Genomic DNA, 18,764 nt, shown 5'->3' with positions numbered 1-18,764 from the left:
TCTTTCACTTTGAAGCCATTGCCCATTGTCCTGTCTCCATAGTTCCTAATGAAGAGTCCTTCTCCTGCTTCCCTTCAGATACAGGAAGGTGTTGTGAGGTTTCCATGCAACCTTCTCTTCACCAGGCTAAACAGCCCTAATTCTCTCAGCCTGTGGGATGTGCTCTAGTCCTGAATACTGAACTGCAGTATTGAATGATGATTTTTTGAATCCTTTGAAGGCATGTTCTTTTTCAGCCTTAAATTAGGCTAAATAGCTTTGATTTGTGGGTATTGCAAGTGAGCAACAGAAATCACTGCCCTGGCTTGCCTTTTCTTCAGCTCCTTTCCTTGGGAGACTTGGTGCAAACATCACAGCTGGTGAGACAGTGGGCACACCATCATTCTGAAAGATCTTTGCACAGTAAACATAGAGGAGGATTAAATATTGAAATGCAGATGATAGAAGCTGCCCAATGGACTCTGCTGGTGGAAATCAAATACTAGTCTAGTATTTTGAATGCAAATAATTCCTCCCAATGAGGCCAGACAGGATTGTTTGGCTTTGAATCTGAGCACGTGGACAGTAGTGGATGGTCTACAGGTTGAAAACAGTGTAGATACTTCTCCTTTTTTCATTAATGGCTCAGAAAATGAAAAGGCAGCTACAAAATGGTGAATACATCCCTACAGATTCAAAAATGGTTGTTCTTAATTTGCATCTCCAACATAACAACAGATCATTAGAACTAAAATACAGATGGGAGTTTTATAGCTTCTCAGAAATGAAGCAGGAATTGGCCAATAGGCCTTAGCAGTAGCTACAAGTTTTTCAGCATGAGGCATCTCAAAAGTATTTTAACTGTACAGTACATTTCTGTGTTATGCTTTTATTTCAAGGATGCATTAAAAAAAAAAAGAAAAAAACCCCACAAAAAAAAAAAATATATATATATATATTACATGACTAAGATAATAAGCACAATCAGTAACATAGAAACAGAACCCATGGTTTTTAACTTTCATCCTTGTCTTCTCAACAAACTCTCGAAAATGGAATTGTTTCCCTATCTGCCTTGAACATTTTGGAGCAAAAAACACTCTAAGGTCCTGAGAGGTGTTTTGTTCAAAAATCACTTCTGGTTTTCTGTCCATAAGCAGAGTAACGTGTCTGCGCTGGTAGCTGGCCAAAGGAGGTAGGAAGAGTAATCATCATCCACAACACTGGGGCTAAAGAAATTTCCACAGAAAATTACCTGCCTTATTACTTGTTCATGTGTTGGGTTGAAAGTTCAGAATCTGTTTCCATTTTTCCCATCCCTCGAATGTTATATTTCACAGAATTCAAGCCCCTCAAACATCAGTCCTGCCAGAAAAGCCTGCCATGTGCTGTCATAGGGTATCTGCTGATATCCATTGACTCCTACCAGTATAGCGCTTGTCACTGTTGCAGATCAAGAACTTCTGAATAGTTTTGATTAATGCTCTTTGAGTGGTTGAAAACAAGAAAAGAATGACTAGACATTTGTATGATCAAATCCCCCGATGGAATAAAAATAGGAGCATAATAAATGTATTCATTGTCATAAGAAGGGAGATGAAGGGTCCAAAAGATTACTTGCATACTTAGTGTTCTAAATCCCTTGTTATCTGGCAAATTGCAAAAGATTCCAGGCTTTCACCACAATGCAAATCAGATTAAAATGTGAAGCCTTACACTTTACTGGATATAAAACTTCATCATCCATTTTTAAATCTTAGAGATTGTGATGTATTTCCTATTAATACCCCGAGGTTTAGAGCTGTAATTCAGAGAGAAAAGAATGCTATTTTGAATTCATTCTATTCAATCATCTTGTCTGCACTCTCTCCTCTTGCTTTTCGCTTCTGAAACTCTGTATGAAAGGCATAGAGCTCTGGATTAATTCTTTTCAACAGTTTCCCCTGTAATTCTTCTTTTAAGGCAAACCTGTAAAAATCCACACTTTCTTACCTGACCACTTCTAAAATTCTATTGAGAAGCAAAAAAAACCCCATCAAACAACTAAATCTCTGCTCCGATTTGTATAAAAAAAAGCAGTCCATTAACTGCTTTCTTAACATATTCTTTATCTTGTATTAACATGGCAACCTTTTCTTGCTTTTATAGATTAGAACCAAATTCTTAAAGGAATTCTGTAAGGAAACACAGGTTTACTGTAGCTGATTCTGAGATACAGAAGTCCAGCAAGGAGTTCAGATGTCAAAAGAAGTGTCTGTACAACAAGATTCAGCACAACATTGAGACATATTAGCTATTTTTCAAGAAAAGCCACCAAACTGAAACTTTTTAGACTTCTATGCTATCATGGGGGCCTGCTTCCAGAACCTGACCTAAGTTGCTGGAAACTAGCTGCAATATTACTGTAAACAATGCTGTGAATGTAGGACATTATAATTCTTGTCTTCCATTGAAAACCACAAGTGGAGTCACGTCACCTGTCTTCAAAATTCTATATTTCCTTGCAAACTGGTAAAATAATAATAAATAAAGTGTTCTGTTAATACAGTTTAAATCTAATAATAATGTTCCAAATGAAAAAAAATTCCATTCAGATATGGTCTGCAGTAATACAGCAGAGAGAAGATGAACCAGTCTGGCCTACAAAATAAAGTGAAGCAGAATTTGGGAATTTGGAACACCTTACGATGTAATATTTAAAGAAAAAAAAGAAATAAAATATAACCTACCCAAACTCAATCAGTGATGCACAGGCAGAGAAAAAGAACTAATTACTACTAATATTTCTTTTATTCTCAGACAAGAAGTTAAACGATCCTCTTGAATGCATGAAAGATTGTTGGAAAAGACAGCAGCCTTCTTCTTTACAACATATTCCTCAGAGCTCCAGGAGATAAATCATTAGAGCTATGAGGATCATTCTCTCTGTAAAACTCCCAGAGCATAGCCAGTATTATATTCCTTTAGAGATCCTCACCGCCCTGGGCGACTGGTGGATAGTCTACAGCCCCAATACATCAGCCGGACACTCTGTCTTATTTAGCATGGCTACTGCAGCAAGGACACCATCTATACTGGCTTTCTATCCAAAATATATGCAAGGCACAACAAAGAATATACCCAAAACACTGAGCACAGCTTATGGCCTTCCAAACAAAAATCTCAGGATGGCAATACTGGATCTTCTGATCCAAACCATCAGGAAACATTTCTTTAGAGGAGAAAAAAGCTTCTGTATATTGTTCAAAAAAATAGTTATGTAAACCAGAGTTGCATGACCCAATATTTCTATTGAACTGGAACTATTTTGGTCAATATTATTGATCCATTTCTTTTCAGTGCATTTAGTAAAAAATGTAAAGTATAATTTAAGAGAAATTTCTGGACACGTACTAAGTACTACGGATTAGTTAAGGTGTTGGTTTTGCATGGCTTGGTTTTTGGTGGGGAGGGTAGAAGCCAGCCACAAAAGTGAATTTTTGTGAAAAGCTTCTAGAAGCTTCCTCCATGCCTGGCAAAGTGAATCCCTGCTTGGCACTAAGAACAGACATACTGCTAAGCCAATTAGAGAAGCTGGTAGCGCCTGGGTGATATATTTAAGAGGGAAATCAAAACTGCAGCCAGTTAACTTTTAAGTTTGCAAATTTTTAGGTTGGCACCTCTTCTGGTTTGAAAGCAAAACCAGTGAGAGACTATGTTGCAGTGTGTGTTTTTGATTGTAATGCGGTTCTAGTAGTCAGTTTTATAATACTTCCTGTTTTGTGCTGTTGTAGCATATTTTATTCTTAATGGATTATTCCTTTCCCCCCTGTGTTGTTGGTTTTGCCCTAGTTGTCCATCTCCCCAGTGACCTGCCCTTTTGTTCCCTGTTCCTCCTCCCAGTGAATGTCAATCCCTCCCCAAAACCTGCCCCTTTCTCTAGAAACTTCCCTATCAATTTTATATCCTTCAAAACCCCATTGGTTTGTTTAAGTTATTCTCCTCCCCTGTAGTCCCCTATTGGTTTAAACATTGTATTCCCCACCTTGTGGTCCACCCCCAGTTTCTCCTGGTTGGTTAAAGATTGTATCCTCCCCTTGGACCATTCCCCATTTATAAGTTGATGTATGCCTTTGAGTCAGTGTCTTTCTGTCCCTGACCCTCCAGGGAATAAACTCCTTTGGAAAACATACAGAAGACCTCTCTCTGTTCCTTGTCCCTGCCCTTGGTACAGTCCTATCCTCAATGCAGTCCACCTGTGCTGTAGAGCAACTGTGCTCTACAGCTGCACCCTGGATTCGACAGCTTTCTGGGGGTGGCCCACTTTCGCTGTTGGTGTCAGGAGCTAGTCGGGCTGAAGAAATCCAGCACCGCAGCAAGACTCCAAGTCAGAAATACAATTCAAAAACAATTTAAAAATATTTCCAAATTGAAGGGACTGCTTTTTATTTGTTTTGAATTACTTGGCTAAATATGGTGCACGTTAAAATACTGCAGGCATGTGGTTCATTTTAGAGTTGCCAACTGCAAAGGAGGGAAGCATTTTGTGTGCTTAAGAAAGTAAAGTATTGGAGAGTGCTTTTGTTACTTCTTTAGAAGGTTAGAATATGCATAAAAGATGCTAGCTGGGGACTTACAATTAATGAATTATTTGCTGTAAGTAGGTCAAATGACATTAGCTTTCAAAAAGAAAAAGTAGTCTTATTCCACGTGCCAATTCTAAAGTAGATTAATAACCCTTAAGCCGAATATGGATATGAAGAGGGATATGATATGAAAGGTTAAGCAACACTGGTGACAGCAAAAGGCTTACCTGGTTCACACAAATACAGGAGATAAAATACTATTTTTACACAAACATTGCTATTCAGAGCTTTCCTTGAAAAGTTTCAATGCCAATCATGACAGTAAAATTCACTCAATCATGAATAAAATTTGCTCAATCATGAGTAAAATTCCTAGTGTAAGCTAAGTACCTTAAGCAAAGGGTAGCTCAAGCATAACTGGTTTTTGATGTCAAAAAAGGCAACTTGGCCTGCGTTTGTCACATCTACTCTATTAAAAAGCTTACTCTGTCTCAGATTCCTTTTGAGGGATACCAACGCAAGCCATGAAACTGCATGAAAATGATGATTTAAGGAAGGATATATTAGAAGAATGGAATAATGGTTAATGTTATTTTCCTTCCAACTGCTTTGTTTGCCCTTTTAAATTTTTTAAGTCCTTTCTGGTATCACCATGGTAGCACTGCAGGAAGTGTTCGGTTGTAAGCTGTCCATATTGCCAGCTTCTGGACTGCCTTCAGAAAACTTCCCACTGGTTTTGTATAGAAATCACAAGCAGTAGAGATGACAAAGACTGCAGAAACCTTCTCATCTCCTTCTAGAGCAGGACCATGTCTTTGACCCACTCTTAACTAGATAACTTTCATCAGTCATGAGGGAGTCTCATGTTAAAGAGCTAAGCAGTGACAGCTGTAAATGACAAGAAGCACACTGAAATTCTCTTGGGACTCCAGCACAGAGCAATGAAGGAGCTTGAATTCACCTTCTTGGGAAGTTTTAAAATGCACATTAACTTTAGGACAGGAGCTAAGCCATCATAACCTTTGTTGAGAATGTCTGCATAGACAGAGTTTCCATCACTGCAGAAAGAATGTCATCTAACCCACGTTATCATCTCTAGCTGCTAAGCTGCGCTTACTGCAGAGTATCTGCAACATATTTTACAGGGTGGGCTTTTATGTGTAATCCCTGAGCAACATTCCAGAGAGAAGTATTTGGGGGGGGGGGGGGGGGGAACGGGACGACACCCCTAACTTTTAACTATTTCAAATAATGGTTATATTTGAAAGTCAAAAAAGATGTAAAACCTTTCTTTCCTAGACGTATTACCAGCAAAAACTGTACCAGAATTTACAACGCTTTTGATTATGGCAGCATAACTCTACCGTGGACGCTCTTGCTCTGGACTATTCACAGAATCACAGAATTTCTAGGTTGGAAGAGACCTTTAAGATCACCGAGTCCAACCCATGTTCTAACACCTCAACTAGATCATGGCACCAAGTGCCACATCCAGTCTTTTTTTAAACACATCAAGGGATGGTGACTCCACCACCTCCCTGGGTAGATGATTCCAGTATTTGACCACTCTTTCTGTGAAAAACTTCCTCCTTAATTCTAGCCTGTATCTCCCTCGGCGCAGATTGAGACTGTGTCCTCTTGTTCTGTCTGTTGTTGCCCGGAGAAAGAAACCGACCCCCAGCTCATCACAGTCACCCTTCAGGAAGTTGAAGAGAGTGATAAGGTCACCTCTGACTCTCCTTTTCTCCAGGCTGAACAACCCCAGCTCCCTCAGTCGTTCTTCATACGGCTTATGTTCCAAGCCCCTCACCAGCCTCGTTGCTCTCCTTTGGACACGCTCAAGCATCTCAACGTCCCTCCTAAACTGAGGGGCCCAGAACTGGATGCAATACTCAAGGTGTGGCCTCACCAGTGCCAAGTACAGGGGAAGAATGACCTCCCTGCTCCTGCTGGCCACACTATTCCTGATACTAGCAAGGATGCCATTGGCCTTCTTGGCCACCAGGGCACACTGCTGGCTCATGTTCAGTCGACTGTCAACCAGCACCCCCAGGTCCCTTTCCTCCTGAGCACTGTCCAGCCACACCGTCCCCAGCCTATAATGTTGCAGGGGGTTATTGTGGCCAAAGTGCAGGACTCGGCACTTGGAGTTATTGAACTTCATCCCATTAGATTCTGCCCATCCATCCAACCGTTCCAAGTCCCTCTGCAAAACCCTCTGTCCCTCTAACAGATCGACACATGCTCCCAGCTTAGTGTCATCTGCAAATTTGCTAATGAAAGACTCTAAACCCTCATCCATGTCATCAATAAAAATATTAAACAGAACTGGCCCCAGCACAGACCCCTGAGGGACACCACTGGTGACTGGCCGCCAGCTGGATGCAGCACCATTCACCACCACTCTCTGGGCCCGGCCATACAGCCGGTTCCTAACCCAGCAAAGAGTGCTCCTGTCCAAGCCACAGGCTGCCAGCTTGTCTAGGAGTATGCTGTGGGAGACAGTGTCAAAGTCCTTGCTGAAATCCAAATAAACAACATCTACAGCCTTCCCTGCATCCACTAGGCGGGTTACCTGGTCATAAAAGGTGACCAGGTTGGTCAAACATGACCTACCCCTCCTAAACCCATGCTGACTGGTTCTGATACCCTGGCCATCCTGTAAATTCTGTGTGATGGCACTTAATATAAACTGTTCCATTATCTTGCCAGGTACTGAGGTCAGGCTGACTAGTCTATAATTACCAGGATCCTCCTTTGCACCCTTTTTGTGAGTGGCTATCACATTGGCCAGCTTCCAGTCATCCGGAACCTCACCAGTGAGCCAGGACTGTTGGTAAATGATGGAGAGTGGCTTTGCAAGCTCATTTGCCAGCTCTCTCATTACCCTGGGGTGGATCCCGTCTGGTCCCATAGATTTATGAACATCCAAGCATTTCAGTAGTTCTTTGACTGCCTCCTCTTGGATAATGGGGGGACCATTCTGCTCCCTGACACCATCAACCATTCCAGGCGGGCAGGTGTCTTGAGGGCAAGTCATCTTCCCACTAAAAACTGAGGCAAAGTAGGCATTAAGCACTTCTGCCTTCTCCTCATCTGCAGATGCTAAGTTCCCTCCCTTGTCCGATAAAGAACAAAGGCTGGTCTTACCCTTCCTTCTAGCATTAAGGTATTTGTAAAAATATTTTTTATTATCCTTTACAGAAGTCGCCATTCTAAGTTCAAAATGAGCTTTGGCCTCCCTAATTTTTTTTTCTGCATGCTCCAGCAGCCTTCTTGAATACTTCCTTAGAGACTCGACCCTCCTTCCAATGCTGATACATCCTCTTTTTATTCCTAAGTACCTCCAAAACCTCCTTGCCCAGCCAGGCTGGACATCTACCCCGTTGACTGATCTTTCGGCACACAGGGACAGCCTGTTCCTGTGCCCTCAAGATCTCTGTTTTGAGGCATGCCCACCTTTCCTGAACTCCTTTGTTTTTAAGGGCTGTTTCCCAAGGGACACTCTGAATAAGTCTCCTAAACAGGCCAAAGTCTGCCCTCCGGAAGTTCCATGTAAGAGTCTTACTGGTGCTCCTCCTGACTACACCAAATACTGAGAACTCTATTATTTCATGATCACTCTGCCCCAAGCGACATCCAAACACCACATTTCTACGGCATCGAAAGTCTGCTTAATATAAAGGGCCACCCCTCCTCCTCTTCTTCCTTTCCTGTCTCTTCTGAGGAGCTTGTATCCATCCAGTGCAGTACTCCAGCTATGTGAGTCATCCTGTTAGCGTTCAAAAACACATAATCACATAAGCGATTACATGCGGTGCTTTTTATTGAAGAGCTCTGGGAATCGGGGTGATTTCCACCCAAATCTGATTCCAACCATACATTCGAGGTGAACGTGTTTTATACTCTATCATTATATAACTTTCATGATAATTATCAAACTTATATTGTTCTATTGTATACGCAGATTTCAGCTAAACATAGCCCCCTTTAAATTTCCAACATAGTTTCTCACGATTCTTCTTATGGTTATATAATAATTACATTTAATTACTAAACAATCATCACATCTAACAATTATATCATTTATCATACTGCTTACGCAGGTGCAGTGATCTGAGAAAACACAAAGCCTAATATTTTCAAAGACTATTTTTAACATTTTCCAGGGCTCCACTATCATTGTCCCCCCTTTGAAAGCATTTTCACTTTAGGTGTAAATGTTTTCACTTGATACAGTCCATTATTCCTCAATTTATACTTGACGTTCTTCAAATCCATGGTTGATGTGGATGCTATCACGAACTGGAGAACCAGAAGATGGTGGGCGTGGATCTCGAGTCAGTGCCTTTATTATTTTCTGGTTCCAGGACGTCTTCTTCGGTATCTCTCCCTTTAAGATGCTGTAAACTAGCCAAATTGCTAAGAATACAATTAGTAGGATTATCACACTCTCAATGATAGATTTAATCCATGAACTCACATTCTATCCTAACCCTTTTAAGATTTTTCCTAGCCAGCTCGTAGTCAAGTCCTTTTGCTCTTCTTGTGCTTCATGCTCTATTTGTTTCAACTGATTGATGTCATATTCTACATCTGCAGTTACATTTGGGATATGAACGCAGCAATGATCAACTTGTCCCTTTAAAAATCCACATACTCCATGCTCTTTCAGGAGTAACAAATGTAAGGCCAATCGATTTTGTAAAGTCATTTTTGTGGTGGCTTGTAATTGTACGTTTAATTCTTTAAATCCTTCCTGGGTGACTCTTGCCAGTCTATCTACCTGACCTGTAAGTTTGTACAGCATCTCCCTACTCTGATAGTTTGCTATAGGACCAAGTAATGACTCTAGGCCCCACCCAAATTTCACTCCACCAGAGGGTTCTTGCCAAGTGTCATCTGGATTTTCATTGTCTAGAACTTCTCGTCTTGCTCTTATCTGCAGAAGTTCATGTTTTCTGTTAAATGGGGACTTTTCCAAATTGGACATAAGGTTGGAAGGCCTAAAGTAATCTCCTTTACTTTCCCATCTACAGGCAGATGTGTTGTCCAGGTACCATGGCTTGCTGCCCATACAAATTGTCCTGGATCTCGGATTGTAATTCTGGTACATCCTATAACTGCTTTATAATTCACTCTGCCTTATGTTTGATCTCTCTGCAAGCAAAACCAATTTGTAGGGCTTTTGCCAGGGGTGGCATCTGTTTTATCTCTGCATCATCAGAAGTGCAGTCATAAGTTTTATTACATGCCCACCAACTTACTTTGTCTGCCCTCATTCTGCTACTAGTGGCAGTGTTCGTTACTGCTGGATCTGTTTCATTCTCGGGGCCTTCCCACTTAATACACCAAGGGGTGTTTGCTATATCTTGGAATCTTTGAAGAATACTCACAGACCACGCACTGTCCCAAGGCTCTCTCTTATCTTTGTGATCTTTGGCCTCACACTTCCATACCACAGTGGTTACTGTAACATTTTCTATAATCTTTGCATAGTGTGGTAAATAGCATTGCCATTGTGTGATGCCACCTGATTCTCCCATAGGGGTTCCTAGTATGCCATCACTTAGAATACAGTCTTTCTGGTCCATGGGTCTCATCCATGTTCCTATTTTCTCCCAAGTTTCCTTGATTACTTGCCTCGATTCGGGTACCTGTTTACATGTAATTGTTTTGTTCTTTTGTATTTCAGGTAGTTTTGATGTTATGATTCCCCAATTTACTGGGTCTCCCGCTGCCTTTGGTATTGGCAGACAGGCAGTTATTCTACTGGTGTTTTGCATTTTGGCAAAATCTTTGACTAATCCAATCATTACATTCTCAGCCCGAACTGCATTAGAAACCTTTATCACCTGTGTTTCTGTTTGTACCTCTCTCTTCATTCTAGAATGAAGAGTAGTGTCGCTATAGGACACAAAAGAACACACGCTCACACCGTTCTCCAGGTGAAAGAGAGAAAAAGGGACGTTTATTTTCTGACTCCAACATTTATAGTTTTCCAAAAGTGACAATGGATTGGAGGGTGACAGTGGCACCTCTCCAATGCCACTGGTTAAATCAACAGTCCATCAACTCTCTCCTCCTCCATAAAGGAATGCAAAACAATGAGTTATTTACAGAAAGTGTGTGAGAAAATTCACTACAAGAATGTCAACATCAGAAGGCTTAGAAAATCTTAAAAACCCAGGGTGACATCTCACCCTTTTTCCATTTAAAAAGAAAAAGAAAAGAAAATGAACAATGTAAAAAGGAAAAACATGAACAATGCTCAGTGTCCACTTGCGGACGAATCATCAGAGCGATCACTCCCGTCATCTGCATCTGAGTCATCACTCAATGATCCGCCCGCTTGATCCCTTTCAGGTTGGTCATGGTCTCCGTCTTGCTCATCGGCTGGATTCTGCCTCTGCGGTCGCAGGTCAGGGCGAACACATTTCGAAGGTACCCAGCGTACCCCAGTATCTCTGGATACACAAGCATACCCGCGCCCCGAAGCGATAAGGTCGTAGGGACCTTCCCACTGTTTGGTGACTAAATTCTGCACCCGAACCTTCGCTCGAGGCTGATGTGCCTCGTCCGCAGCCTGCAACGAGAGATGGTGATTCAAAACGACAGGGTTATTTGAGTTCTGTGGCACAGTGAGATGATTGAATGTGTACAAAGCTTTTGCCAACCGACTGTGCGGGGTTTCACCCTGCATTCCCCGTTTTTGTTTTTGAAGAACCCACTTCAGAGTACCATGAGCGCGTTCTACAATAGCTTGACCAGTCGGGGAATGAGGGATCCCGAACTTGTGCGAAACACCCCACAACTGCAGGAACTGCCGCACCTTTTGCGATGCGTAAGCAGGACCATTGTCGGTTTTCACCGCAGAAGGTATGCCCAAAACGGCAAAGGCCTGCCTCCAGTGGGCAAGGACATCGCGGGCCTTCTCCCCAGTGTGAGCTGAAGCCCACATCGCAGAGGAGAACGTGTCCACAGTGACATGCACATACTTGAGCCGGCCAAACTCGGCAACCAGGGTGACATCGGTCTGCCAAAGCTCCAAGGCCCTAAGGCCTTTGGGGTTTACCCCTGCCGGCAAAGGCGGAGCAAGTGCATGGCAGTCATCACATGACTCAACAATGTCATGAGCCTCAGTTGGCATCAGCTGAAACTGCTTCTGCAGGGTATGTGCGTTTTGGTGGAAAAACCCATGCGATGCCTTGGCCTGCGCGAGTGTATCAGGCTGAGGCGCTACCCACGCTGGGTTAGCCAGCTTGTCAGCCCTCGCGTTACCTTCCACTATAAAGCCTGGCAAAGTGGTGTGACTCCTCACATGCAGAACATAGAATGGATGAACCCGGGCCTGAATGGCACACCACAAGGTCTTCAGTAAATGAAACAAGGCAGGATTACTGACCTCCTTCAAGACCGAATGACCCAACCGCTGTGCGATATCAGCCACATAGGCGGAATCTGTGACCAAGTTGAAAGGCTCCTGGGAGAATCTTTCAAATGCCATGACAGCAGCCCTCAGTTCAACCAACTGGGCTGACCCATCCTCGTGGCCTTCCAGAACCTGCCACTCAGATCCGTCCCTCCAGGTAACAATGGCCTTCCCAGTCCTCCCTGAACCATCAGTGAAGACAGTGGGTCCTTGCACGGGTTCCTGGCTATTTTTGGGCCACAAAGAGATTTTTGTGGATTTTGCCATATGCAGTAGACTATGGCTGGGCAGATGATAAGTGGTCTGCCCGGAGAAATTTTCCAGAGCACTCTGCAGGGACACACTGTTTGCAAAGCTCCAGTCAAAATCCTCCCGTTGCACCGGGAGTATGATCTTTGCGGGATCCGCACCCATCAATTGCAAACACCGTTGCCGGCATTTGATTATCAAGCGAGCAATCAATTCAAACAACGCAGTTGCCGTCTTCTGCGGCTGATGGGGCAGGAAAACCCATTCCAAAATGTGCAATGAATCAGACCAATTGTCACTCCACTGGCCAATGATACCCGTGGGATACGAATCTGGAGTGGTGACGAACACAGTGACATCAACGGAGGGATCAATGCGATAAACTTGGCAAGCCGAAACAGCTCGCTGAACCACCTCCAACGCCTTATGTGCCTCAGGGGTCAGTGTGTGAGGTGATTTTAGATCAGCGTCTCCTTTCAACAAATCATACAGAGGAGACAGCTGCGCATCGGTTACTCCCAAATACGGACGCAACCAAGTGATGACACCCACCAATTTCTGAACATCATTCAGTGTCCTCACAGGATGCACAAATTGCACCTCCTGGTGACGGATCGTCCGTTCCAAAATTTTGACCCCCAAATACTTCCAAGGTGGTTGCTGTTGGACCTTCTCCGGAGCCACCTGCAGTCCCTGAGCATGCAAAGCATCAAGCAACTGAGGCTGAATCCTCAGCAGCTCATCCTGGGTGGACGCGGCCACCAAAATGTCATCCATATAATGATACAGATGTGCATCAGGAAACTGCCTGCGAACTCCAGACAAGGCACGGGCCACATACCACTGGCATATGGCCGGAGAATTGTGCATGCCCTGAGGCAATGTCCTCCATTGATACCTCTGTGCAGGCTCAGCCTCGTTAATTGCTGGCACTGAGAAGGCAAACTTCGGTCTGTCATCGGGATGCAAAGGAATTGTAAAGAAACAATCCTTCAGATCCACAATGAGGACCGGCCAGTCTGCAGGAAGCATGGTAGGCGATGGCATGCCCGCCTGCAATGTTCCCATGCTTTCCATCACGGCATTAACCTTTCGGAGGTCTTGCAACAACCTCCATTTCCCAGATTTCTTTTTGATGCAGAAGACAGGGGTGTTCCAGGGGCTGGTGGAAGGCTCCAGATGACCCTGGTCCAACTGCTCCTGCACCAGATTCCGAAGGGCATTCAACTTCTCTTGAGGGAGGGGCCACTGCTTTTCCCATACAGGTTTGTCAACCAGCCACCGTATAGGAGGCGTCGGACACTCTGCGCCCTTCACTGCAGTGGCCCCCATCAAAAATCCGTCCCAATGCGCACCCCCCAAGCAGACAGAACATCCCTCCCCCAAAGGTTGGCAGGAGTAGAAGTAACATGAGGCCTAACCCAGGCCACCTGTCCCTCTGGGTTCGTGACCAGCACGGGCCGTTGGCTCACATAACATTGCGCCGTCCCTCCCAGGCCAGCGACAGATGTCCCCACCGGATCCAAGGGCCACTCTGAGGGCCAGGTCACAAGGGAGAGAACCGTGACGTCAGCACCGCTGTCGAGAAGCCCACGAACGCGGACTTCTGGCGGCATTGCACCAGGAACAGACAGGGTGCACAGCATCTCAGGACGGTCCTTGGTCAGGACAGCAGTCCAGTGAACTTGAGGCGGCCCAGTGGAGCCAAAACCGCCAGCTCCACGCGACTGATCAGCTGACCTGCAAACAGGGGACTTGAAAGGCACAAGTTGAGCAAGCCGCGTCCCTTTCGGGATCGTGACGGGGGGGTGGGTGTGGAGACCATGGCACAAATCTGCCCCGTAAAATCCGCATCGATGAGCCCCAGGTGCACAATGATGCCCTGAAGGGTGGCACTAGACCTCCCCATAAGGAGAGCACTCATGCCCCCACCCAAGGGACCAAAGGCATCCAGGGGAACCTTGCATATCTGAGAAGACTCTAACACAACTGTTGCTGCGGTGCAGACATCCACTCCTGCTGATCCACGGGTGCTGGCTGCAAGCCGGCAAAGGAGACCTCCATCGGCACCGGGGTCTGGAGAGAAGCTTGTGTCTGCACACGTCCCCCCTGCGCGCTCCGCTTGCCGTTTCCCGAGCCTGGCAAAGCTTGGCCATTAGCATGAACAGTCACCTTGCACACATCAGACATATGATTCGGCCTACCACACCGACCACACAAGAACATGGGGAACTTCACCTTCTGCGCTTTCTTCCCCTGCTTCTTGCCAGCCTGTGCAATCCCCCGCTGTGGCCACTTGCCCTGCGGCGCCGCCCAAACCGGCTGCACAGCGGCAGCCATGGCAGCCAACTTCCGATCCAGGGGGACGATGTCCGCACAGGCCTCCGCCATCTCAGAGACAGTAGGATCACCAGGCAGAGCCACTATGACTTTCCTACAAGCAGCATTGCAATTGCACTTGACAAGGTTCGTAATCGTAACGCTCCTTGCCACAGGATCAGGCACCTGCCTCTCCACGGATGCAATCAGCCTTTCCGCAAACGTCATGAAAGGCTCGTCATCCCCCTGGACAATGGTCGGGAACGGCGGCCTCGGAGCAGCCATTTCCAGGGTCTGAACAATCGCAGCCATGCCCAGAGAGTGGCACTGTTCAAGCACAAGGGGATCAAATCCAACCTGCCCTTGAACATTCTCATAAAGCCCTGTTCCCAGCAGCATGTCAGCGACAACCCCACGCCTGGGGTCCTGCGGACCCAGCGTAGCATTCCGCAACACCGCGTGGGCCGCCAAACGAGCCCACTTGGTTTCAAAGACACCATACTGCACAGGGTCAAAAAGAGAACGTGCCACACGACGGAGATCGTAAGGCGTCAGCCTATCTGAATCAACCCTCCGGAGAGTCCGCATAACCTCAGCGGACCCCAAACCATGCTGAGCAACTGCCTCACAGAGCTCCTTCTCCAGCTTATATGAAAGGGGTTCATGGGTGTTATGAGCAACACCCCTGAGCACAGGGAAAACCTGAGGATCCCCTGGCAAAGCCACCGCACCTGACGCTCCCTGGTCCTCAGGCCCAACAGGGGCAAAAGACGAAAATCGCCTGGGAGCCAGGCCAACACCACTCGGCCCTGGGCCCCCCGCAGCACCGGCAGAGCCAAAGGAGCCCGCCCCGCGACCCTGCAGGTGCTGCGAGGAAACAGGCTCATTCATCTCGTCAGTCTTGGTTTTCGCCTCTCGCCAAAAACGTTCGGGATGCCTGGGACGCACGGTCACCTGACAGGCAGGAAGCGTCCACAAATTCGACGAGGAAGTGCCGTGGCCCCAGGCACCCACCGGCCTCCCGCTGGCCGTGTCAACAGGTGCGCTAAAGGTAAACACCCCAGCGCCCTGTCGTGTTACAGCTCCAGCAGGGGGCGCCCCGGCGGACGCAGGTACCGTCCCGGCCCGCAAATCCGGCGTGGGCCGGGACGAGACCGGTGCGGGGCCCCCGGCCCCCGACACAGGGGAGGGATGGGACGCCGAGAGAGACGCAGTCCGCGCAGCTGCGTCGCTGCGGGACGGCACCAGGGAGCCCGGCAAGCCCCCTATGAGGGTCCGTCCCAAACCACAAGACTGCCCAGCGGGTACCGCCCCCACCGAGCAGAGAGGGATGGGCTGCCCGCCCACCGGAGCAGGGCCGGACAGAACGCCGACCGACGCCCCGCCCCCGGCTGCGTCCACCGACTGCGCATGCTCAGCGGGCTGCGCCGGCCCAGGGGCGGATGACGCCCCGCCCCCGGGTGCTTCCACCGACTGCGCATGCCCAGCAGGCTGCGCAGGCCCAGGGACGGGCGAAGTCGCCCCCCCCCACCGATGAGCCCAGCTCGGAGGTGGGCGACCCCGCCCCCGCTGTGGCCAGGGGGAACTTCGTGGAAACCCCGCAATTCGGACACCAGGGCGTCACCGAACCAGACTCAAGCCGAGGCGGAGGCTGGCCCTCAAGAACCGGAAAGGCACAAAGAAAAGGCAACCCGTCCCCCACCCCACCGCCCATGCAGGGCGAAGCAGGACGAGGACGGCCCGCCGAATCCACAGAGCCCGCAGAAACCCACGGGGCTCCGCCCCCCAGCACACCGTCCGGAGGCGGGGAGGGGTGTCGCAGACATCTTTCATGAAAAATCCTTTCTTAGGATTTTTCCTTGTGAGAAGCTGCAGTTTTCAGCAACCAAAGTAAACAATGGTTATCTGCTGCTGTGGAATGCAACAGGTGATTGGTCTCCTGTGGGTGTTTGGATTTCTTGACCACTCATGGCAGGGCTGGCTCTTGCTCTGAGACACAGATCTTTGTTATTCATTCCTTTTCTATTCTTATTCTTAGCTTAGCTAGCTGCTGAAGAAACTTTTCCTTTCTATTGCTTTTAGTATAGTCTAATGTAACATATATCATAAAATAATAAATCAAGCCTTCTGATCATGGAGTCAACATTCTCGTCTCTTCTTCACCCTGAAAACCCTTGTGACCACAGTCACAATTGGTGACCCCCGACTGAGGAGGACAATCATCACTTGGTGAGACCACCAGAGGAGCATTGCTGCACTGGGTAAACCCTGAATGTGTGGCATTGATGGTTGCTTCGCAAGTGACCACAGAAGTGGATTCTAGCCAGGAGCTGAAGAACTGAAGATCCGAATTTGGACAGAGTTCACAGCAAGGCTGACCACAAAGAGAACCTTCTGAAAAGCCTCCAGGAAGATGTTCAGAAAGCTCAGCAGCACCGTGCAGATAGCCAGAGAGTCCTGGACACTGTCACAAGGTACTGTTGGTTTTTGCCCTCCTGAAGATGAGGCCATTCGCAGTTTGTGGCTGCTCATCTGGAGGACTCCTCCCCTAGAGGATGAGGTTCCATTCTCCCCTTCAGAGGAGAAACTTATTGCCCTCTGGCAAAAATGGGGTGAAGAGGATGGAATTCTCCTGTTGGAGACAGATTTCTATGAGTTCTTTCGATGGGCAAAGCTCTTTGGGTTTTTTACGAATGTGCTATATGCCCTTGATGTGTTTGTCTGGGAATGTATGGACTCCATTTTCCAATTCTTTTTGGGCCGTGGGTTCGGATGCCCCTCAATTTATTCGACCTTTTTGTTGCTCTTTCTAGTCTTGAAACGGAGAGCAGCTGTTTTTCCCTGGATTGCTAACTGCAAGGGCAAAGCCCCGTTCCCCCCGATTCCGGGGGAAGACCCTTTGGAGGGGGACGCTCTGCTGCTTTCCAGCCCCCCTGAACCACAGTGGGGGGGCGAAGTTTCGCCTGCAGCCGAAGTTTTTTTTACTGTGTCTTCGGAGCATGCTCAGACGGAGCCGTTTTCTCCCCCCTCCCGTTGCTCTCAGGGGGGATGGGAGTGGGCGGTGCCGCCCCGGCCAGCGCCGCGAGCACCGCCCCGGCCAGCGCCACGGGCACCGCCCCGGCCAGCGCCGCCAGCGCCGCCCCAACCCGCCCCGCGGGTCCGGGCGGTTCCCCGCGCGGCCCGTCCCACGGCCGCCCCTGCCGTGGAGCCTGTGTGCACTCCGGCCGCGGTTCCGCCGGCTTCCCTGCCTGCATCTGAGACCTCAGAGACACCGCTTCCCGCGGCTGCGCCGATGTTGCTGGGCAACAGCGATCCAATGCTCCCCCCGGCCGTCCCGCCGCCTTCTGCGACTGCGGTTCCGCGGCCGATGTCAGAGCCCAGCGCAGAAGAAGTTGCCGACCCCGTGCCGCCCCCGCCGCCTCCCCAGGCGGCCCCGCTGCCCGCCCCTGCGGGGACTCCGTCCTCCGTGTCTGCGTCAGAGGCTGCCCTGGAGCCGGCGGCGGCAGCTGCAGCGGCGCCTCCTGCATCCAGCGTGACTTCCTCCCCGAGTTTTTCGGGTTGTCCCGGGGCTGCCCCTACGGGGGGAGCTGGGACAGGGGAAGAGGGCGTCAGCCTGTCCTTCCGTGGAGGAGGCATGGCCCGACAGCTGGCTGTGGGCGCAGCGCGGCTGCCTGTTTTCAAGATCAGCATTCTTGGCGGGTTGGGGGGTGTTTGGTCCGGGGTTTTCCCCTGGGGGATGCGGATCTCTCTGCCGCCCCTCGCGCGCCCCAGCGGCGAGGGGGAGGTGGGTCCCGAAAGTTCTGCCCCTGGTCCCCAGCCCAGAGGGGGTGGAGGTGGTGCCGTGAGGCAGATGGGAGGAACACCTGGTGCATTTGCATCGCAGAGGCAGAGGGCACAGCAGGAAGCGAGCATCGCTTGTCTGCTGTGGGGAAAGGACATCCCCAGACCCGAGACGAAGTTTCTCGGGACAGCTTCTGTCTTCCCATTGCCGGCATGCCTCGGTGATTTTGGGGAAAGGAAGCGTTTGGTCACCCCTTCTGCCATTGTACTGGCAGCAGGGTGCAGGTCTGTGCCAATGCAGAGCCTGCCTTGGGGGCTGGGCCTGGGCTGTCTGGCTTGGTTGCTTGGGCCAGGGCCACCTCCCGGCCTCCTGTTGGGTTTGGGGGCTTTGCTTCCCCCTTCTGGTCCTGGGCCACCTTTCTGTGGGCCAGGTGTGGGGT

The sequence above is a fragment of the Agelaius tricolor genome, unplaced genomic scaffold, assembly GCF_023055355.1.
Source record: "Agelaius tricolor isolate 1412-34295 unplaced genomic scaffold, bAgeTri1.0.p SCAF_56, whole genome shotgun sequence".
NCBI lineage: Eukaryota > Metazoa > Chordata > Aves > Passeriformes > Icteridae > Agelaius > Agelaius tricolor.
This window is presented reverse-complemented; position numbering follows the sequence as displayed.